General features: G+C 40.8%; 1 long non-coding RNA gene across 2 annotated transcripts in view; it reads right to left on the bottom strand.

The window, feature by feature from the left end:
* The window catches only part of LOC150050204 (uncharacterized), a 164548-nt gene that overhangs the window by 68830 nt on the left and 71167 nt on the right, over positions 1–24551 (bottom strand). Inside the window, exons 3-4 of one of the 2 annotated variants that reach the window (XR_016538714.1) lie at positions 19087–19176; positions 17514–18426 (exon numbers count right to left, since the gene is read on the bottom strand). The exons of the other annotated variant lie outside the window; for it this stretch is intronic. This is a non-coding gene — a long non-coding RNA (uncharacterized LOC150050204). Of the gene's footprint in view, positions 1–17513; positions 18427–19086; positions 19177–24551 lie in introns of those variants that run through there. 2 annotated transcript variants of the gene reach the window in all.

Here is a 24551-nt window from a genome sequence, read left to right as displayed (position 1 = left end):
GCTATAGAAACTTCTACCAAAGAGTATGGGTATCTGCACTCAGTGTATAGTCTTTGTGAGGAAAAGAAAGTTGATGAAAATAATACATAATAGCACATAAAATATCAAAGTTTCCATCAAAGTCACAGAAATTATGAACATAGAAGACAATCATAAACAGAGATTATAATTCCAGCAGTCAGAAATAGCCAGAAAACCAGCAAGGGTTAGAGGCTCCATTGATGGGGAGTCCAGTAGAGGGAACATAAAATTATATCATGGTAAAGAGGCTCTTTTTACCAGTATCATTTCAAAAATTCCTTGAAAAAGTACCATCTAAGCTGGTTTCATAATGCTTTAAAGCTTTTAATATGCTCTCTGCTTCCTGAACTTGCTCAAGGGTAAAGCCACATGTCTCCGGAGAATGTGAAAGGGAGAAACGAGTGAGTCAGGTAGACATTGAGGCTATGGCAAGAAAAATAAGCACTTTCCGAGTTTGAGGCCTTTGGGAATGATAGACCTGCTAAAACTTAACCAAATTTTTGGGGGGATGCCAGGTCATTTTTCATGGAGTACTAATATTCCAAAGAACTTCTAGATAAAGCATCAAGATGTGAAACTTCTCCTTGCACAAGAAGATGCACAGAGTGAGGGAAATTTGTAGCTCAATGCACTTGAGCAAGTTCACTTCCAAAGGGTCCTCTTCACCATATGTGGAGATGACTGAGAGTTAAGTTTTCTAGGCCCCTCAATAAAATGTAAATATCTCTCTCTCTCTCTCTCTCTCTCTCTCTCTCTCTCTCTCTCTCTCTCTCTCTCTCTCTCTCTCTCTCTCTCTCTTTCTCCCTACCTTTGCTTTCTTTCCTTTTATATTGACCTGTATTTATGATTCCTTCCTTTTTTGAGAGACCACAGTTTCCATATACCTTGAAACAGCATTTAGAGAAACTCAGTATGGACTATGGGATCTGTCAAACAATATTTGGTGAAAATGGCCTTGGAAAATATGATGATTAGTGGGAACAGAGTTACAAACTAGACAACAAAAATGTGAACATTAAAAATTTTACCATGTTGGGAGTGCAAATTCTTCAACCACTATGGAAAGCAGTATGGCAGTTCCTCAAAAGACTAAACATAGAACTCCCCTATGACCCAGCAATTCCACTACTTGGTATTTACCCAACCATCCAGAAACAAGGGCATACTAAATCCACTATCACAATGATGTTCATTGCAGTACTATTTACCATAGCAAAGATATGGAACCAACCTAGATGTCCCTCAGTTGATGAGTGGATCAACAAGTTGTGGTATTTGTACACAATGGAATTCTATGCTGCTGTCAGAAAGAATGACATGGCCCCATTTGTAAGGAAATGAAAAGACTTAGAAAAAAATCATATCAAGTGAAGTAAGCCAGACTCAAAGGAACATAGGCCCAATAGTCTCCGTCATTTGTCATAATCAGTAGAAACCTTGGGCTCTCCTAGTAGAGATTTACAACAGAACAAAATCTAGAGACATTAGGCCAAATAGTATGACACTAAATGTAAGGATCTCCAGGATAAGGAAACAAAAGCCATATAATGAGTGACTGTTGTCCTTAATGTACTATGTTAGCTCTCATCTCTTTTGCCATCCCTTGGTTATCTCATATTGTTACAGTATTTCACCTTGTTATCTGATATATTTTATATGTGCTTAATTGGTTATTTGAAATTGGATAGGGAAGGGGGGAAATCAAGATAAGTAGCGGGGGAGGGAAATGGAGACCATGTCATGAGAAAGGGTATCAATGTTTGTGAAGTTATGCACCTTCTATCTGGTGAATATAATGCAACCCTTCTATTAATCACAATAAAAAATTATTTTAAAAAAATCTTACCATGTGGAAAAACATTTAGAAGTCTATATTGTAGGAGATGGCTAACATATTTTCACTCCAAAGGAGAATGTGATTGCCAGGAATTTGTCCTTATGCAGTCCAAGATTTACATTTCTTCCTGTAGGACTCAGAATTTATATAAGCAAAATGAGGCAGAGGCATTAAGACCACTCTCCTCATATTTCTTATATGATCACCTTCTCCCAATCATCCAGATTGCGGTTTCAAGATCACATCCTTACAGAAGGGTTTTTCTAACTACTTAGCAATTTGGATTTATATTATGTACTGAAATACAGCACATGCATGTTTCAAAGTCAAGTAATTAGAAAACTTCAGGCCCTAAACACTGTTGTTTCATAGCAGCTGTTAGATCACTGCTTGTCACCCAAATGCTGTTAGCACTGTCTTCTAATTCCTCCTCCTCTCACCAAGCACCATAACTCTTCCTGGGGGATCTTTCCCTGGCTGCAAGAGCATCATCCAACATGCAGCACAAGGAAGTGTCTAGGAGGTGAGGCCTCGTAGAAGCAGCCTTCACAAGCATCAGATAGAGAATACTGGATTAAATATCCCCAAATCTCATCTTTCTTGGCTAGATCAACCATATGAGGTACAGACTACAAAATTTGCCTTGAGTCTCAGTTGCCCACAGCAATAACTGCTTTGTTAATTTTCTTCCTTCTCTGTCTTCCTTCTTGTTTCCCTTTCTCATCTTTCCACATAAGAAAATTAACCAAACGTGGAAGAAAGTAGCTGAAGATGAATTTGCATTGACAGTAACAGGATTAAGCAGTGAGAACACCTGCATTTAAGATTTGTAGATAACAACCCTGAGGATTCACAGGTGACACAATGTCTCCCCCAGGCCTTGTGGGAATTCATCTGCTGCCCTGTGCACAGGTCTGTAAGCAGCACTTGTTCATTTTTGCAGTGCTGTGACATTTCTACAAAAGGCCAACTTTCATCAGAAATTCACTCCTAAATTACTGCTGTCAATAAACTTGAGGATTGTGCCATAGCACAATTGCATAATTACCAAATTTTACTAATAGTGAATTCCTAATATGGTTATTTGCATGCAACACTTGTTTAATAATGAAACACCGTAGGTCATAGTATTTCCCCATAATAATGAAAAAAAAGTCCTCAATATTTTGTGAGTTTGGGCCCATGAAAACTTGGTGAATGTTAGACCACATTCTATCCCAGAATGACACTAACGTTGGATTCAAATTTCAAACTACCACAAGCAAATACCCACCATTTGGCAGCCTAATACTTACAAAAGAAACACTTTATAAACACATAGGCCCCAGCTCTTAAAAGAGCAAACATGCCTTTAGGGGAAAAGAAAAGGAAATATACACAGCAGTCTCACCAACCTTGGGTTTGCTATTTACTCTTCTTTTTTCAGTCAAAGCTGCTGAGTTTAAGCTGGGCCTCTTCCAGGTCCTTTATCACATTTCTCCAACAGTCTTTCCCCACCCTCGTCTCCACACCTTCCCCGCCATCCCCACAAATAAGAAAAATAGTGGCAGGGAAGAAAGCAATCAAACTTGTGTTAGTGAACCATTCCAATATGATTGGCAGGAAAGGCGTGCAATGAGTTTAATATTCACCATTGGTGGCCAGCAAGTTCTTAACCTTCTCTTCTCAGAAGCCTAAGTTACCTGCAAATGTTTGCAAGTTCATCTCCCCTAACTAGACTATAAAGTTGAGAAGCAAAAGATCCTCCCTAACTTGCCTCCAAATTCCCAGAATATATACATGTCAATTATCCATAGTATGAAGGCCTTGCCAGGGGTGAGAAGAAAGCAAAGACAGGACACCCATCCAGTGTTCCCCTAGGGGCTAAACTTAGTCTGAATTCATCTCCTGCTTGGCTTCCTTTACTTCCCAGTCATGCCTCCTCCTATGTCTCTCTCTTCATTTTCCCTTCCCCTGTGTCTCATGAGGGCCCTTGCTTTATTGTCACTTCATTCTCCTTTCACAGTTGGCTTGTAGAAACGACCAGGTTTGCCATGAATCCATAGAACTAAATACCAGAGCAGGAAGCAAAAGAGATAATGCTCAAAGGAATGACTGTCGTGTTGCTTTCAGGAAGGTTCCTTGACTTCCGTTCAGTGTTCCCTTAATGAAAAGTCTTCAGAAGGCTCTAAATTGCCATGAGTATACTATGAGCTTAGAGAAATTCGACAGTCACCTTTAACTTCAAGCCATAGGAGGATGGCTGGGATTCATCTTTTGCTAGAGATGTTTTACACTGATATAACAGGTGATGTCACATGGATTTAGGTTACTGTGGGAAGAAACTCTAGCCCTGGTGAGACAACTTACTTGGTGTCTCTTAGTGCCATAGGTCTCAATAGTAGAAAGCAACAAAATAAGATCTAAAGCATCTATCTGAAGTCTGGGGTCTATGTCATCCCAATCAGATATGGTCCTGGAAGGAAGGTTATCCATTTCCCCTTCTCCCCCCCATGTTTTTCCTTGTTCTTCCTCAACCCATTGAGACTCTTGATTCTGCAAACACTCCTTCCTTCCCCCAGGACACCTTTCCCAAGAATTCTACTCATGAATAGACATGTCTATTTTTCACTTCTTTATTTTGGAACAAATTCTGTCTGCCAAATGAGTTTTAAGAGTGAAGTAAGCAAAATAAAGTAAGTCGGGCTCAGAGAGACAAAAGATGTGTGTTTTCTTTTCAATGTGGATGATAGGTCTAAATTATAAATATAAATGTAAATACATGTAAGGTCGCATGAACACATGCACAGCATATTAATGAAAGTCTGATCTATGCAAGGCAGGAGTCCAGTGGTGTAACGCCTTTGAACAACTAGCTTACAGTTTAACAAATGAATACCAAGAAGGTGGAACATGTGTTGTTGGGGAGGGGAGGCTGCGGAATGAAGAGAGGAAGGGTAGACAATACCAGCATAATGGTCAATGTACAGATGTGAAAATGGAATCAGGTAGATTGAGGGGATGGGTGGGTTGAGAGAAGGGGGGAGAATGATGAAAGGGTGTCACTAATCAAGATGCGTTGTACTCACAAACTTGAATTGAAACTCTTTGTACAACTATCTATTGAACCTTTCTTTAAATGTCAAAAAAAAGAATGAAAAAATAAAAGGCACACAGATATTTGGAGATTGGTGGGGAAAAAAGTAAAATAACAGTTTGCCCTCTGATCAACTAAAAGGGCAGTTTAAATGTTTCTGGTGCTTACTTGCATTATTCCAATCCTTGAAACACTTAATGCACTATTCATTTTCTGGCTTCTGAAAGATGGCAATTGATCAATGAATTGTGAACAGATTCAACAAGGACTGTTTTCGTGGTTGCGTGCCAAAGTTCTTGCTCTTACTTGCTTAAGCAAATATCTACTTGTGATCTCTTTTGAGAGTTTCTGAACTTCATCAGACCTTTCCTTAAAGTTTAGATTATACTTAGGAAGGAATGCTTATTCATTGCAGGTCAGCGAACATTAGCACTTTCTAAGTACTTGCGTGCCCCAATTTCTAGGCAGTTAACCAGTTCAGCAAAGTCCTGGATCACAAGAAACGGATCTGTTTGCAGAAAAAGCATGGAACCCAATGCAAACTATGGGATCTCACAGAACAGTATTAATTTGTCATCAGCCAAAATAATTTGCAATAGTGGAGCAATTAGAGACAATGCTACTCATCTATTTGTTGGGGGAAATCCAAAAGAAAGCTGCGCCCTAACTTTGAGTTCTGCCTAGTCTTCTAATGAAAACCGTCTTATTAAACATGTAAATTTCTCAGTGATTTCTATTATAAAATGTATGGCAAATATCCTGCTGAGTGTTGCATAATCAGATGAATCCTCTATGAATTGGATAAGTCCTGCTATAAACTTGAAGAAAAGCTTTGCCTTTTTGGGAAGTTAGCATGCCATATACAGGAAAAGCATAGAAGAGTCTCTAGTTTCCAGATGAAATATATTCTCATACTCTGAATGGTAGAAAGAATAATAGCCTGATTCCCAGAAGTATCTTAATCCCTGCAAAACTATGAATATTACCTTACATGGAAAAAGGGGGTTTTAGAGATGTGTTTAGCAAACTTGTAAGCATAATAATTAATCCCTATTATTACATGCCACTGAGATTTGGCAGGAGCCTCTTGCAGTATCATTGTGATGATACTTGATGGATATACCAACTGTCAGCTAAGGAGAAGAAAGCTTTGAGAATCTATATGAAGGAAAGTCATATTTGTAGTATAGCCAAGCTCCCTTGAAACTAGGATTATTTTTTAGTTGCCTTCCTTCAGAGCAGCAAAGCCTGTCTTATCTACAATTAACCACGAAAGGCTGTGTTTCCAGGGGTAGAGCACCAAAGCAAACAAACAAAAAAACTCAGGGGCAGTGCCTAGGCCCGAGGTCAAGCCCTAGGACACACACACACACACACACACACACACACACACACACACACACACGTTCTTTTAAATCTCAGCTTCCATCAGGAGAGATGTTGCGAGTAGGAACAACTCTCTCCCTGTCACCCAACATTTTTATTCTAAGAAACCAAATCACTAGGGCTCATAGTTGAACCCATCTCCTAGCTTTTCTAATATACCTCCCAGAAATGGTGGCATTCATATGGGGAAGGCAGCAGTTTGAGAACTGCCCCCCCTCTCTCTTTTTATCTCTCCAGTTTTGGCTTGTAATAAATCAATTATTCCATTTTATCTATTTTGTGTCATTGGTTTCTTAATTTGAGTTCTATGCATCCAGCGACCACATCCAGAAGCAGGCCTTGGATGGAAACTCTGGTAACTGTAGGAATTTTATCCTAACCATTCCTGATCTTGCCTTCCTCTCTATTGATAAGAAACAGGACCTCTGCCAAGGCCTCCTGCTTCCTTCTTGCCTCAAAGGTAGAACAGATGTCTGAGTCTCATGTGGTCAGCAATCAGTGTAAGACTGAAAGCCAGAAGTAGCTTAAGCAAGGTAGGGCAGGAAAAGTGGAGACGGACTAGATTTGGATGATGTGGCTGGGTGGCTAAACTGCAGGCACCTACCTCCAGTCTCCTTTGCCTGAAAACATGTCTCTGAAAACACAATGTGTCTGAAAACACGATGAGCACATGTGTTGTGCAAGTTCTGTGTGTCACATAGGTTTCTGATGTTGAACATTACACCAGCACTGACCCCATATGCCTACTTTAGAGTTTGGCTTGGATGCATCAGAATGAGAATGCCATTTCCTGTGGGCTATAGAAGGAAGTAGGATGGAAATGTGAGGTTTCATATCTACTGGGCTGCAAGTACCTGTGGCATAGCGGAGAAGCAGCTCTCTCACCCGTTAGCACCAAATCAAAGCTCTCTCTTCTCTGTAACTTAATCTACTGTATCTAATCTATCCACCATTCTTAGCCCCTTCTGTCAAATATTTCCAAATTCCAGCCCGAATGAACCATTTACATGTTTTTAATTCCTAGAACAGTTGTTTGCTTTGGGCTATATGTCCCCCTCAACTGATACATCCTTGTCCAGACCTGCAGGCATTCCCCTTCAGTATGCCTTCTCCCTACAGGGACACTGTCTTCACAGTTCCATCTGTATCTGCTGCAGAAGCTGGGACATTCCCATCATGCATCAGGTCTTTAGTAAGTAGAAATAGCAAGAAATGAATGCAAGCTTACTTTATCTTGTGTCCAGCATCTCACCCAGGTCTATAGGTGTGTGTGGAAACCTGGTTGAGAGATTGTTAACCAAAATAGCCTCGCCCAGGAAGTTCTCTACTGCAGAGGAAGGAAATGAAGAGGGAAATGAGAGCTGATAATAGGAGAAGGAAAGATCAATTCCAAGGTACCTCTGATAACACGGGTCTCTGAATAGTTTAGGCCTCTTGGGAGCATTTCTTTTTAATGTTATTATTATGATTATTATCAGGGTAATGTATAGAGGGGTTACAGTTACATTTGCCACATAGTAGGTGCACCACTTCTCACACATTGATACCCCTTTATCATGTTTTTGTCCCAATTTCCCTCCCCCCATTCCCTCCAAATCATCTTGTTTCCCCCTCTTCCCTTTCCTATTTCAAATAAATAAATATATGTACAATATACCAGGTAACAAAATCAGATACAGTAACAATATGAGATTAGCCAATGGGCAACAAAGGAGAAGAGAAATAACATAGTACATTAAGAACAACAGTCACACAAGATAAAGCTCTTGTTTCCATATCCTAGAGATCCTTTCATTTAGTCTCATCCTATATGACCTTATATATCTAGGTTTTGAGCTATTGTAATCCTCTGGTAAGAAAGTACTAGATGTGTACTAATTATTACAAATGATGGAAACTATTGTGCTTATGTTCTTTGAGTCTAGCTTACTTCACTTAATATGATTTTTTCCAAGTCTTTCCTTTTCCTTACAAATGGGGCAATGTCCTTCGTTCTGATGGTGGCATAGAAGAGGTAGGTCCAAGATGGCCTAGCCAAAAGAAAGCAACACTCTGACCAAAAGATAATTAAGGGAAAAGTTATGGGTCCAGTTCAAGTAGAAGAACAACTGTCTAGCAAGTACAAGGTACTGAGTTCCAACCCCGGCCATGAATTTAAAAAAGAAAAAAAGGGGGCAAGTAGGATATAATGCCCTCAGGTTGGTTCACCCAAAGTAGGCACTGAAACAAAGATCTGAATCCAAATGTCTTGTATGGAAAGTAATCCATGGAAGACTGGGAGAATATGGAAATGACACAGTGAAGGGAGGAAAGCTAACCCAGGTGCTTTCATGAACAAATCACGTCTGCAGGTCACCGGAACTGTGGAAGTTCAGTTTCATCTGCTCTTCCTACACGGTTAGGGTTTGAGATGTCTCCTATCAACTCCCATTTCTCATTGGTGGAAGCTTGTTCCTAGGGGCATTTGGACAGCCATACCTGCGTTACTAGTAATTAAGCATGCTCCTTCAGTCATGGAAGGTCCCCAAGCAGAGAAACCACATGCTCACAGGAAGAAGCTATTGACACATCCAGGAGGGCTCAATGTTGCAGTAAGTGGGGAGGGTGTCAATGGTGTCTTCCCAGGAGGCTGTGATCTGTGGATCAAGTTTCAGAGCCAGCCCGGGTACAAAAGGAACTGAGACTCTTATCTCCAATTAACCTCTAGAAAGAAAGTGGGGCTTGGCTCCAGGGTAGGATGGTAGCCTTGAGCTGACGAGCTCAGGGATAGTGCTCAGGCTGAGTCCAATCCACATGGCCCCCACACAAAAAAAAGTATGATTCATAAAATATTTAATAAAAAGGAACAGTACTTATTATTTAATGTTAAGTGGTTTTATCCAAAGGGAGATCTAAATATCCATATTCAGCATAAAGAAAATATACTTAAACTAGAATCATCAAAACCATTACATATTGTGAAGTTTTGAGTGATCCATTTCTCTGCTTCTTTATAATTTTCTAAGCCTTACATGCTTTCCACAATTATCCTGTGTTGCTGTTGTACGTCCTCATACTATCCTGAGTGGAATGAGGGTTGGGGTTGGGGTATCTGATAGATATTTTGCACAGCCAACAATTTTCTGTTTGTTTTTGTTTTGTTTTGTTTTGTTTTGTTTTTGCCAGTCCTGGGCTTGAGCTCAGAGTCTGAACACTGTCCTTGGACTTTCTCGTCTAGAGCTCTACCACTTGAGCCTCAGCACCACTTCCAGCTTTTTTCTATGTACGTGGTACCTAGGAATCGAACCCAGGTCTTCGTGCATGCTAGGCAAGCACTCTACCACTAGGCCAAACTCCTTGCCCTGCAAACAAAAATTTTTAACCTGATTTTATGTTTATTGGGGTAACATAGAGAAGTAATGGGGTACTAAAGTCCCGAATTCCTCCACACACCTGAAAGCTAGGTTTCTGTTCAGCTGGAAACTTTCTCCTAATTGTCCTACACCTTCACTTTGGTTTTCAACCCAAGGATATAGCCTTGTCTTACAAGCAGAAATAGGTTGCCCATGAATGAATTGGTCAGTATATTATCTGACTCAACTAGCAGAGTTGACTTTTTTGTTCTCATTCCAAGGTGACCTATCTGCAGGGAAGGTTCACAAGAGTCAGATTCTTCCCCCTCCCTGCCCCCAACACCAACTCAGACCAAACCTGCAGCTATCAAGTCCATTTCCAGAAAACACCATGTGGCTTTCCTGGAACGCTAACGCCCTCTGGTGGTTATCTTGGGCTAAGATTCCTCTGATCTCAGCTGCCCTGTTTATCTCCAGCTGAAAAATTCAACAAGCCCTTGGATTTACCAAGAAAAATTAGATAGTCCTTTCTTTTGTTTCTCTTGAAATAGACAAAGTAAATTTATGGGTATGCACCTTCTGATATCAAGTTCCAAGTTGAGCTTCTAAAGACTAAGTTAAATATGGTCCCTAACCTCTAAGATGATTTGTGATTTAATAAACTTTTTTAAAAAAGACACAACTAACTGGGCATGTGGATTAGTGGTAGAGTGCTTACCTAGCATGCATGAAGCCCTAGGTTCCATTCCTCAGTACCACATAAAAGGCCAGATGTGGTGCTGTGGCTCAAGGTATAGTAGAGTGCTAGTCTTGAGTAAAAAGAAGCTCAGGAATAGTGCCCAGGCCCTGAGTTCAAGCCCCAGGGCTAGCAAAAATAAAAAAGCATCACAACCTCTGTGCATCTTATAATGGCTCTTCTTCATCTCAAATACATCTTTAGATTTGTTTCAGAGTTCCCCTGACTGCCTTTTACTCACAGAGACACAAAAGGACCAAGAGGAAAGAACGCGGATTTCCAAGCCCACAAACCAAGGTGCCTTTCCCTGAAAACCTTCTGTGTGTGATTCTAGTCTCCAAGGAACCGCAGCAGGACTGGGAGCCATTACTGCCATTTGTGACTTTGGGAAGTAGGTGAGCTCAGGGTGCAGTTTGACACTGGTTTCGTGGGTCATTTTTATGAATTGATTTGTAAAACCCCAGGGGAAGCTTTGCTAATATAAATAGCCTATATTATGACTCTGTCACCTTCATATGACCCTGGGGAACTCTAAAGAAAAGCCCATCACTTTCACCTGGCTTTCGGCCTGACCAAGCAATTAGGCCACCAGCCAAGAGGAGGCTGAAGGAAGAGATGGAACCCACATCTACACATCAGGTGATACCATGCCCTTGACCAGAAGAAAGAACCACAGAGGATAGCTCTGTTTGCATATAGTACTGAGTTCCTCACAGAGGGCCAGATATCTTTTCTCTTCTACAGATGAAGGAATCACATATCAAAGTAAAAGCCAGCAAGAGGATTAAGATTCAAACTCAATTATAGTTCTCCAAAAATCCTCCTCAGTATTATTAAGACTGGCAGTACTGGAGTTTGAACTCATGACATTACATTTGATAGACAGGCTCTCTACCACTTGAGGACCTCCAATGTGTATGCCTTTTTTTATTTTTCAAATAGGGTCTTGCACTCTCCCCCATCCCCCAGGCCTCTCGATGGTGATCCTCCTTCTTATGCTTCTTATGGAGCTTGAATCACAATTGCAGACCACTCTACCCAGTATTTTATTGCTTGAGGTAAGGTCACACTTGTTTTCTTCCTCATAGATGTCTTCAAACTTTGATCTGCTCCATCGTGTGTGTGTGTGTGTGTGTGTGTGTGTGTGTGTGTGTGTGTGTGTGTGTGCTTGATCTCAGGGCCTGGGCATTGAGCATTTTTTGCTCAAGTCTAGAGCTCTACTACTTAAACCACAGCACCACTTCTGGCTCTTGATTTTGGTGCTTAATAAGAGTCTTGAATTGGGTGCAGTGGCTCACACCTGTAAGCCTATCGACCCAGGAGGCTGAGATCAGTTCAAAGCCAGGCCGGGCACTAAAGTCCCTGAGACTCTTATCTCCAATTAATCACTAAAAAATTGGAAGTGGGGCTATGGCCCAGGGGCAGGGCAGTAGCCTTGAGCTGAAGAGCTCAGGACAGTGCCCAGGCCCAGAGTTCCAGCCCCGTGACTCACAAAAAAAAAGTCTTGTAGACCTTCCCGTCTAGGCTGGCTCCAAACTGCAATCCTCAGATCTCAGCCTCCTAACTAGGTGGGACTACAGGTGTGAGAAACCAGTGCCTGGCTCATCTTAGCTTCTGAAAGAGCAAGAAATACAGACATATCACTATAACCCAGTTTTTGTTTTGTTTTGTTTTGTTTTGCCATTTCCAGGGCTTGGACTCAGGGCCTGAGTCCTTGAGCATTGTCCTCAAGGCTAGCTCTCTACCACTTGAGCCACAGCACCACTTCCAGCTTTGTCTGTATATGTGGTACCAAGGAACTGAACCTGGGTCTTCATGTATGCTAAGCAAGCACTCTACCACAAGGCCCCGCTCCCAGCCCCTGTAACCCAGTTTTAGAACCCACTCTTTAACCAGCCCCTGTCCTCTTACCTCACCTTAGCTTTGGTTTCAGGCTCTTAACTCACAGATTATGTGAACGGTGTCACCCAGGAACTGCACAGTGTTCAGCCTACACATTAGTAGAGTGGCTCAGATCAGCTTCCGTTTTAAAACGCTCACATGCTCAAGATCTCTATCCCAGCTTGTAGTCTAGAGCCTTCTACTTCCTCAACTGTGGGCCCTGGGCTTGCAGCATCCACAGTGCTGGGAATTTTACAGCTGTGATATTCATTTTGTCACCTCTTCGAGTGAATCATTGTGTCCAAGGAAGCAGCCTACAGACAGAGATTCTCAGCTTTGAGGGACACTCAGATCACTTGGGGATCTTGTTGCATGCACATTCTGATTCTGAGGTTGGTGGAGGGGGTAATAGGTTTATTCCTGAACCACACTTGGAATAACATGGCTTTACATAAGTAATACTCTAACTTGAGCCTGTCCTCATACCATCTGGAGGGCTTGCTCGTGAATGCCAACTGCAGCCCCATTCCAAAAGCTTCTAATTCGGAGGGACAGAGATGGGGCTGTGGAATGTGCACTTCTCATAATCTCCCAGGAGACACTGGTGCTGCAGGTTCAGGAACCCGTATTGAACTCAACAGTGCTAGCCCATCCAAAACTTCTTTAGTTAGAAATCAATCCTACTGTGAATGAGTCTTTTCCTCTGTCCATAAGTCTACCTAAGTCCTTGTTTGGCATTTTAGAGCCAAAGGGACTAGCAGAGAACAGTTGGGGTCAGATAAGGAAATCCAGGTGAGGGTCTCACCCAAATCCATACCATCAACCAAGAGGCAGAGCTGGCATGAAGCGTTTTGACTCATGTGCTTGCCTGTTTATCCTGCTGTCTCTCCAGCTTGGTAAATTGTCTGGCCTCCAGCAACTGCAGTCTTTTTGATGAGCTTCCTAACTGAGGCCAGCTTTACAGATGTTAGAGCTCCTGTCATAATGCTCTCCTACCTAAAGCTCTGGGAATAGAAGGTCTTTGGAAAAGCCTGGCAGCCATGCTGGCTCATGTGATAGAGAGAAAACAGGAAATGCAGCAGCAAGCACACAGTGCCAGACAAGTGATTCAGCACAGAGGCCCCTGAAGCTCAAGGCTGTACTGAGACACTGCCAACAGCTGCTGCCAGACTCTCCTGGCATTGGTGAGAAGGTCACTTAACCTTTCTGACACTTTGATAGAGGGAAGACAATACTCATAGGAACACAGGGTTCCAAAGAAAAACTTGGGGTGGGGGTTGTATCAGTTTCTGTTATATGACACCTCTCCATACTCTGATCTTTTACAAAGGCAAATGTTTATTATTCTTACTTCCAAGTCTTTGAGGGGAAAGATAATGTGAAATTTTTCTCCCTAGGTTTGAGCCTGATAAGTCAGCATGTCCCGAGCCAGACACTTCTCAATGGGAAGAACTGTAATATATATTAAAAATTCCCAATTGGCTTCCTGTTACAGATAGCGGGAAGGTTTGTAACCATTCCTGCAAGGGGAGATTTTTTTTTTTTAGATTTAGCAGACACTGAGACAAATATGCCACCTACAAATGGTTTATCTGGGAAATGAAAGAAGTACAGATGGGGGAAAGAGAATCTAGGCAATGCAGAGGGGAAACAGCCAGTAAATGGGGTAAAAACAAGACAAGCAGGCATATTGGACAGTCCAGACTCAACGCCACTGAGCAACTAAGGCACTAGTGTAGGGCATAGACCTTTCTGTTGTCCTACCTGTTGGCCTAGCATGGAAGGAAGGTGGGAAGGACAGAAGGAGCTGGGATGTTTCTAATCAGTTCCTTTCAGACCTTTGTTGAGAGTTTCTCCAACGGGACATGAATTCCCCATCATTTCAGCCTTCCACATGAAGCAAAATAGCTTGAGACATGGGAACCAGGCCTTGACAAAAAAAAAAAAATTGAGAGCTGGCAGCCAGACACTGGCTCCCCGTCTCCACTGTGTACTGACAAATCCATGGCTACTCCTGCACTGTGGTGTGATAACAGAAAGAGACTGCAAGCTCTGGATTTTAAGTTGTTTTCAGTAAGCACTTTTTTTCCTCATAGTCTATGTTTCTATTGTCTTGCTGGCAAAGGCTGAACATGAGACAGCATCACAATGAGTTGTCCAGTGGCTTGGGGAATGAAATGCCAAGAGAGATGCTGGGTTGTCCTTGGACTTAGCAATGACCAGCAGTGGTCCTAGGGGAAGCCACTATCCCTGCCATGGGTAGACAGGACCCCAGGCACTCTCCAGTGCCACCTCTCTTGAGCAGTGGTGACAACAGCAGAGAACACAGAGGAAGGGGTGTAGTGAGGCACAGAGGGGAAGGCAGAGACAACTAGTTTCTAAATATTCAGATTCAGGAAACCCCCAGAGAAACAGTAAGGGAAAAGAAGCCACCCCAGAGGTTTTTGAAATGCGTGCAACATGGGATGAAAGGAAAAGTACGGAAATTGTGGTTGAGATTTATTCTTGGAAGTGTAAAACTGAAATAGATAAGGTTAGCAACAAGGGTCAAATTAATGTAATACTTTTTTTGCCAGTCCTGGGGCTTGAACTCAGGGCCTGAGCACTGTCCTCGGGCTTTCCTCAAGACTAGCGCTCTATCACTTGAGCCACAGCACCACTTCTGACTTTTCTACATATGTGGTACAGAGGAATCAAACCCTGGTCTTTATACATATTAGGCAAGCACTCTAGCATTAGGCCAAACTCCCAGCCCCAATGTAGTATTTTTGTGTGTGCTGGTACCTTGGCTTGAACTCGGCCTTTCAGTCTCACTCAGTTTTCTTACTCATGGCTGGCATGCTACCATTTGAGCTGTGCCTCCAGTCTAGCTTTTGACTGGTTAATTGGTAATAACAAATCCTATGAACTGATGCATTGTTACTCTTTTTATTGCCCTTGCCAACATCATCCACCTCTACTTAATCAAAAATTCTTTACTCTTGCCAACAACAAGAGGAGCAATGCAGAAATCAGGAAAGCAACTACTTTTGCAATAGCTTCAAAAAATAAAGTACTTAGGAATTAACTAAGAATGTAAAGGACCTCTATGATGAAAACTTTAAAAACCGCACCCAGATTGGAAGAATTAACAATGTGAACATAGTAATCTTGCCAAGGGTTATCTACAAATTCAATGCAATCCCAATCAATATCCCAATGTCATTCTTTAAGGAAATAGAAGAAGAATCCAAAATTTCATATGGAATAATAAAACACCCCATATAGCAAAACAATTCTTAGCAAACAGAACAGCACAGGAGGAATTTCAATATCAAACTTTAGACTCTATTATAGAGCTATAGTAACCAAAAGAGCTTAGGACTGGCACAAGAACAGGCCTAAAGACCAGTGGAATAGAACTGAAGACCCAGATATTAAACCACAGACTTATGGCCAACTAATCTTTGATAAGGGAGCCCAAAAAATATAATAAAGACAGCCTCTTCAACAAGTGATGCTGACAGTACTGGTTAAGCACCTGTAGAAAACTGAAGTTGGATCCTTCTTTGTCACCCTGCACCAGCAGTAACTCCAAGAATAAGAGATACACTAGATCTCCTTGGCACAGGTCGAAACTTTCTTAATAACAACAAACACAACAAATTAGAGTAAGTTTGGACAAATGGGACTGAATTAAACTGCAGAGCTTCTGTATGGCAAAGGACATAGCTAGCAAGTTAAATAGAAAGCCCACAGAGAGGGAGATTTTTCCCTAAACATACACCAGACAAAGGCCTCATATCTAAAATATATCTATGACTCAAAAAATTGAATCAATCCAAAACAAATCTTCAAAGAAACAACCATCCCATTAAAAGATGGGCCAAAGACTTAAAGAGAGACTTCTCTGAAGATGAAACAAGAATGGCCTATAAACACATGAAGAAATGCTCGATATCTATGGTCATAAAAGAAATGCAAATCAAAATCAACTTTGAGATTCCACCTCACTCCAGTTAGAATGGCCAGGATCAAGAAAACTAATAACAACAGATGCTGGAGGGGATGTGGCCAGGAGGGATCACTACTGCACTGTTGATGGGAGTGCAAACTTGTTCAACCACTATGGAAAGCAATATGGCGACTCCTTAAAAGACCAAACATAGAGCTCCTCTATGACCCAGCAATCCCACTACTTGGCATCTACCTACTCAAAAATCCAGAAACAAGGACATACTAAACCCATTAGCACAATGATGCTCATTGCAGCACTATTTACCATAGCAAAGATAGGGAATCAACCCAGATGTCCCTCAGTTGATGAGTGGATCAACAAGATGTGGTATTTATGCACAATGGAATTTTATGCTGCCATCAGAAAGAATGACATTGCCCCATTTGTAAGGAAATGGAAAGACTTGGAAAAAATAATGTTAAGTGAATAAGCCAGTCCCAAAGGAACATAGGCTCAATGGTTTCCCTCATTTGTAATAATTAGTACACATCTAGAACTCTCTTAGCAGGGGATTACAGCAGCGCAAGACCTAGATACATAAGGTCATATAGGATGAGACTAAATGAAAGGATCTCTAGGATATGTAAATAAGAGCTTTATATTGAGTGACTGTTGTTCTTAATGTACTATGTTTCACTTCTCCTTCGTTGCCTTTGGTGAATCTCATATTGTTACTGTGTTTGACTTTGTTACCTGGTATATTGCATATATGTTTATTTGTTTATTTAAAATAGGAAAGGGAAGGGGGGAAAACAAGATGATTGGGAAGGGGTGGGGAGAGGAAATTGGGCCAAAAACATAAGAAGGGGTATCAATGTGTGAGAAGTAATGCACCCACTTATCTGTGAATGTAAGTGTAACCCCCCTATACATTACCTTGATAATAAAAAATAAAATGAAAATAAAAAATTCTTTACAGCATCACACGGGGGGACTTTGGAATCAAGTTTGAAATTGTTTGTATGATTAAGAAATATTTACTGCACATTGGCTATGTGATAGCATGAGTCTCAGTTCTTTATTTTTTATTCTTATGACATGCACCCACACACCATTTTTGTCCCCATTTTATAGGTAAGAAAGTCAAAGAACAGAGGTTAAGTCATTTTACCAAATAGTAATATAATTAACAGTATCACTCAGCAAGTATCACAACATTGGTAAATAATCAAAACATTTATTTCACCAACCTTATAACTAGTATTGGTTATTTTCATGCTCAAATGTCTATAGAGTACTTCAGTTTAACTAACTATAAATGGAATGTGCCCGGTAGCCCTACAGTTTCTTGTTGGCTGGGCTTGACTTCAGCTTGCTGGATGGAGTCTGAGTTTGGCACAGATTCATTCTGAGTTACAACAGTAACTCAATAAGTACTTTTCTAATAGATCATTGAGGACAAGAACAAGAATATCTATTCAGGCAAATTTAATTATGGGCCTAATCACATCATGCCTAGTAGAATTCCACTGGCAAAACCAAGACTTGTGGAGATAACTAACGTATTTACCACATCTTTCTTCTGTGTGTGTGTTCATGTCATAATTTCTTCTTACAAGAACATGACTCATTTGACTGCTAGAAACTACCCTATGGACCATTTTTGTCTGTTTAGAGATGCTACCTCCAAAGAGGCAGAGGACATCAACAGATAAGTTCAATACATAAGAAGTTGATATGAGGACCAGATGTTTTAATGTTCATTGACAACTTAAATCTATGCAATAGATACATGTAACATTAACTACAATTTATCATGGTTTTCAATCATCACAATCAATGTAGAAGCAACAATATGTGAACAAGGCACCATAGTAAAACTGCCCAACAGAAATAGTGAAAGAATCCCTAGGAAAGAGGGAGGAAGATACATTAAAGGGGTAAAAGGATACAGTATTTTTATCACACTAATTCCAGTTCATTACTGTGGCTGTGTAATAGATTCTGTCCAAACTTAGAGGTGTAAACTAGAAACCTTTACTTCCTCATGAATTTATAGTTTTGACAAAGCCCTACAGGGTTAGCTAACTCAAGCTATACTTGTCATCTGTTGGGAAAGTTCAAAGTTTCACACAATGATGCCACCTTCCTGTTGAGACTTCCACTGACACATGGAGTTTTTCCCCATGGTCTGGATGTGACCGGGCTCCAAGGATGATGCTGAAAGAGAGCAGATGAGCGTGGGATATGCTTTCTGGTCAAGTCATTCAAAATCACCACTGCAAAGAGGCATGCATAAAGACTAACAAGGTTCAAGAGAAATAGATTCCTCTTTTGGATGGAAATTACCAAGGTTTAGAAGAGCAAAGCACACTGAACATTTCTGTCGTGCTCTTTTCTGGAAATGAAAGTTCTCCATATATCCCGACATTCCCACAAGAAGTTCTTTCCTAGACACTGGATTGGTTATCCTACTCTGGTCAGAACTGGATCTTTATACTGTGCTCAGTAACAGGAAGATGGCATTTGAAGCATATTTGATAGAAAACTTTTCAGAAGAGCTTCAGAAAATATAATTCCAATTTCTTCTAAAACTAAGCACACCTTGGAAGAGGTCAGTTCCTGGATAATCTTTCCATTTTAAAACTCTAACACAAGCAAGTCTCAGCTCTGAACCAGGAACTCAGATTTTCATCTACAAAAGCAAGTTTAAAGATTGAGGGCAGGTACCAGTGGCTCATGCCTGTAATCCTAATTACTCTGGAGGCTCAGATATGAGGATAGTGGTTTGAAGCCATCCAGGGGAAAAAAGTCTTAGCTCCAATAAACTACTCAAAGAAGTCATAGATAGCACCGTGACTCAAGTTGTAGAGTACTCACCTTGAGCAAAAAGAAGCTCAGGGACACTGTCCAGGCCCGTGTGTGTATGGGGGGGGGGGAGAATCACAGTACCTCATCAATTTTAAAGTTCTATGGAAACAGGAAGGGGAGTGGGGAGGAGAGAATGAATTAAGCAAATGGAAAAGCCTTATATTGGATCAAAGACAGAAGCTGCCATTGTTACTTGCTTTATGTTTGAATCCTGTGTATGGTTTTCATTATGGCAATAATAATTTACTGACAAAAAATGCTTTTTATTGAGTTGCCTTTTACTAAAGAGGCCTTACAGATGCTTTTTCACCAGTCAGCCACAATTAAAAACAGCAGTAAACAGAGCCTTTCTATTTAGATTGAAAAGCAACGATTAAGCTGGCCCATCTATAAATAGGAGACAGCTTCAATGTGCCCCAACCAAGCACATTAAACACTTAAGCTTCCAAGTCGTTTGTATCTATGGGATAAACTAATCAATTGTCCAAGTCTGACCTTAAACCTGACAACTTTATAGAAAAATGAAAGAAGGTAAATTATGAATAATTCCACGTAATTACTGGGATGTCTAAGAGGCCAGGAAATCTCCCTGCTCACTGGAAATCTAAATTTACAGGCTTCTGGTTGTTGTTATTGTTGTTGTTATTGGAGTTACCATTATCACACAATGCTTTAGCTCAGGCAGCTTGTCAGGAAAGGCTTGCTTTTGCCTAGAAGGCATGAAAGAAAAAGAATTGATTTTTAAAGTAGGATAGACAAGAGAGAAATTCTTTATCAGTATTCCTATTCATTCAAAGGATGTAATAAACTGATTAGAATATGGGGTGTTTGTGTTAAATGTTTCTTGAAGTTTTCTTGTTTGTGAAAGCTCCTCATTATACCTAGAAACAACAGATGGAATTATCAACATTGATTCACCCCCTCACTCCTTTTCAGGAGGAAACTAGAGGCTGAGGAAGCAACATAAATTGTCCAGTCATAGAGCTTGGCTCTGCCACAGGAAGAACACAATAGCTTTCGTGACCACCACTCCCATGATGAATGAATGAAAGCATTCGCCCTCTTCCCATTATTTTCAATGCAAAAGATCAAATGAATAAGATCTAAGTAATAGAAAGTCCAAAGGCTCTGTAATTCTTGGGGTACAAATTTCCAAAGATGAGAGGAATTTTCAACTTAGAGATAGTGGGTACCCTCTGCTTCAGTCTCCTCCCCCCCCTCATCTGAACCAATAATTTCTTATTTCTAAAAGATCCCAGTAGACTGAGTTGCTAAATATGTATGTGTATGTGGGAGGGAGCTCTGTGTGACTGTGTGTATGTGTATGTCCTTAACAGTATATTGGCATGTATGTACCCAAGACATTTGAATTCAATTTGAACTTGACCATAGGATATAGTTGTATAACACTAAATAGATGAGAATAAGATAGCTTCTTCTTGCCTCTTCCCTGTATTTTGAGTAATTTTTCCTAAGAAAAATGCCTCAGTAAGTAAGTCAAATTGCACATGAATTTTCATTTACAAATCCACTTCTTGGAATTCTCTCCTCAAATACGGACCAGAAATCTCTACTAGAAGTTTGTAAGAGTAGAAAATGATGTTGGGGAAAGAGTATTTGAATGACTAAAGATTTCTGCTGCTCATATTTTGGGGATGGGGGCAGTGATCCCAGTTTTATCTGAGCATTGAAAATCTGGCATTGGGAATATACTATCTGCCCAAGTGTGGGAGAAAAACCTCCTATGCAAATGTCAACTTCTAGTCAATAATATTGACTGGCCAACATTCTGTCATCAGTAGACCCTTGAGTCCAATTCTGGACTGTTACCAGCTAAACTAGAGGATACTTGACTTACAGCTCATTTATGTCTCTCTCTCTCTCTCTCTCTCTCTCTCTCTCTCTCTCTCTCTCTCTCTCTCTCTCTCTCTCTCTTTCTCTCTCTCTCTCTCTCTTTCTTTCTCTCAGAGGCAGTATCTTATTTCCTTTAAGGTTGGCCCTAAAGATAAAAAAAGGCACCTCTTGCTGACCCTTAAGAAGTATGCTATTAGGTAAAAGCAATATTACGGGCTTTCTGATTGGTTTAGCCATTTTTTGACCTATAGCTTGTATTTTATCACTTGGCAATTCCAAGTCTGGATCTATAGGTTAATCCTGTCTAGAAACCCAAATTACCCTGTAGTAGACAAAATCCATTACCACTGCAGTTTAGAATAGTATTTCCACAAAAAAGCAGTTGCTGGTTCTTGAGTGCATGCTACCTACCTGCCATTTTGCAGATGAAGAATCTACAGTTTGCATAGGAAGATTAATTTTCCTAGAGTCTTATGACTGGTAAGTGAGTAAGATTTGCCACAAACAGAACATATGGAGTGAGTCAGATATGAGCTCAGAACCCCCTGCCTTCCTTCCACCATATCCCCAACAAGTCATAGTGTTTCCTACTCTGACTTAGGCTCCAGCACTAGGTTTGGCTTTGATTCTCTTCCTACATGTTTTAGATGCTCTTTCCTAGTTAATTCCTCTCTTGTGCCCACTCATTTTCCCAGAGACTGACCCTTGCTCCTCAAAAATGCAGCTCTGTCTATCTACCATCATCCACCCAGACCAGAGCAGAAAGATCTCTCCTGAATATACACACTGCTTTTTAGAACTTCTAGCTTCAAAGCCCTGCTCACCTACTGCAGTGCTAGGCTATCACAACCAAACCTTGAAACCCTCTGCTACACATTACATTACACGTTCCTCAGAGAAAGAGCCTGAGAAATCAGATGTACAAAGTTTAATGCAGGAAGACTCAAGAGAAGCTTCTAACAGGAAAGCAGACAGAATGGAACCAGGCAAAGATGGGCACTCTAAATTCAGCCTGCTCCCTGAAAAGTTCTGGAGCATTCATCAAAATTTTGACTCCGGAGTATTCAAGTCAAGGCAAAAGAGCTGGCATTATATTCCTTTGTATGAGTTACTCATTGCTATAGGCTTTACTGGGCATCAATGGAAGCTAACTCTTAGGACAGGGTCCTCTGTGGTCCCTTAGCCCCCAACTCCCACAGCAGCTGAAGGCTTGGGGCCATGGCTATTCAACAGCACCTATTACAAGTGCCTACACCTTGAACACCAAACACTGGGATTTCAGCAATCAGCTTCTTTTTCTCACCTCCCACCACCACCTCCCTGTTCCAGCTTCTCATGCTCCTAGCTTCTTCTTATTGCCCACCAGCCTTATGGGATCCTGCCTTGTCAGCTTCCCACCTATAGTTTTCTGTGTGTTATGCCCTCTCAAGTCAACCACACTGGCACCTGATACTTTATTAGCGAGCTAAATCTTTGTTGACCGTTACCAAGACTCCCCAGATGCTGCACAAAAGTCAACAAGGAAATAAAAATCTACCAGCTGGTGTATCAGGAATAAAACCACCACAAAGGTAACAGCTGGCTGTGTGCCACTGTTCCTGGCCCTAAAGGCTCCTCTGGATTTTTTCCATGTATTTTTTATTGTAATTAATAGAAGGGTTACATTATATTCACCAGATGGAAGGTGCATTACTTCACAAACATTGATACCCTTTCTCATGTCTTGATCCCCATTTCCCTCCCCCTACCCCCACCCCTCATCTTGTTTTCCCCCCTTCCCTATCCTATTTCAAATAACCAAATAAGCATATATACATAAGCATATATCTGATATATACAATATATCAGATAACAAGGTGAAATTCTGTAACAATATGAGATAACCAAGGGACAGCAAAAGAGATGAGAGATAACATAGTACATTAAGGACAACAATCACTCATTATATGGCTTTCCTCTGCATATTTATAGTCTAATCTCTCTCAATGCTTTTCTGTGGACACACTCCTCCACATCTTGCATTCTTCTGAACCTTGCAAGCCTCCGGATGGTAAGGCAGTAATGAATTTTAATATGGTTCTATTGCCTATGACAACCCACAGGACAGAAATGAAATCCAATTGCCTGGGCTATCTGTAAAAGTATCTTGGAAGCTGGGAGCTGGTGGCTCACACCTGTAATCCTAGCTACTCAGAAGGCTGAGATCTGAGAATTGTGGTTCAAAGCCTGCCCAGGAAGGAAAGTCTGTGAGACTCTCATCTCCAGTGAAACACCAGAAAACCAGAAATGAAGCTGTGGTTCAAAGTAGTAGAGTGCTTGAAGAGCTCAGGGACAACACCCAGGTCCTGAGTTCAAGACCCATTACTAACAAAAAGAAAAATCTCTTGGAAAAAATTGATACCATCTTTCTCCACTATTTCCTTAATTCTGATATTGAATCCTGTGTTTGCTATTGTATGAAATTAACAATTTCTTTATTTATTTGATTATATTATTTGCTCACTCATTTATTTAGCAGTATTGGGGCAAACACAGGGCTTCATGCTTGCTAAGCAAGTGCTCTACACTGGAACTATGCCCCCAATCCTAAAAGCTAACACTTCAGTGTAGTTCTGAGAAACTTTGTCCAGCTTATCTCATCTGGAACTAAAGAAATTCAGGCTCTAGAGGAAAGCATGCAGAGGATCCAAGAAAACATATAATACCCATTGCCAGTCCGGCTTCATCCTTCTTGGTGTGATTTAAATGGTCACGTGCAAGAAACTCACAAGTTAGAAATACCATTAGGACAGCAACAAGCCTAGGAATTAAAACCTGGATTTCGAACTTGGTTTTAATGAGTCAGAATTGTACCCAAGAAAATCACTTACATTTTCTTTTCTTTCTTCTTTCTTTTTTTGCCAGTTCTGGGGCTTGAACTCAGGGACTGAGTACTGTCCTTGGGATTTCTCAAGGCTTGCATTCTACCACTTGCACCACCTCACCACCTCCTGCTTTTACTATTTATGTGGTACCAAAGAATCGAACCCGGGTTGTCATGCATGCTAGGTAAGCACTCTACCACTAAGGAAAACTCCTGGCCCCCATTCATTAATTTTTTTATATCAACTAAGAGTCTGTAATTGATGTGAGATGACAAGAAGCAATCGCTATGTATTCTGTAAATATTATTTCTATTTCATACACAGTTCAATGCAAATTCCTCTGATAGGTAAGATGCGGATTTCTTCATCTCTTTGTTTATTAAAATCCTGTCCATTCACACATATATGCAGGGGAAGAGATGATGGAAGATAGTTCACAGTCCACTGAAGAGGATAGGCATATGGCCACACATGATTGGAGGGGAATCTGGCAATATAGAGGAGCTATTAATTAAGAAAAAAAAGGGAAATGGCATTGGTGAGCAAATTTAGCCTCTACCAAACCTTTAAGCTTGGCTGAAAATAACACAAGACTAGGCTAAAGTTTACCAGAGGTCAATAATGGGTTAAGTATCCATGGACTGAGGAGAAATAACAGAAGAAACAGGACAGAAGACAAAAATCCTGAGAACCAAGTTCATGACTCCAAATATCTATGATATCTGTTGTTGAACTTTTATTGGTGGTACTAAAATA

Source organism: Megascapheus bottae, chromosome 18 (assembly GCF_031878675.1).
Source record: "Megascapheus bottae isolate mThoBot1 chromosome 18, mThoBot2.hap1, whole genome shotgun sequence".
In the NCBI taxonomy this organism is placed as follows: domain Eukaryota; kingdom Metazoa; phylum Chordata; class Mammalia; order Rodentia; family Geomyidae; genus Megascapheus; species Megascapheus bottae.
The sequence above is the reverse complement of the archived record's forward strand: the minus strand, read 5'-3'. Positions and strand labels throughout refer to the sequence as shown.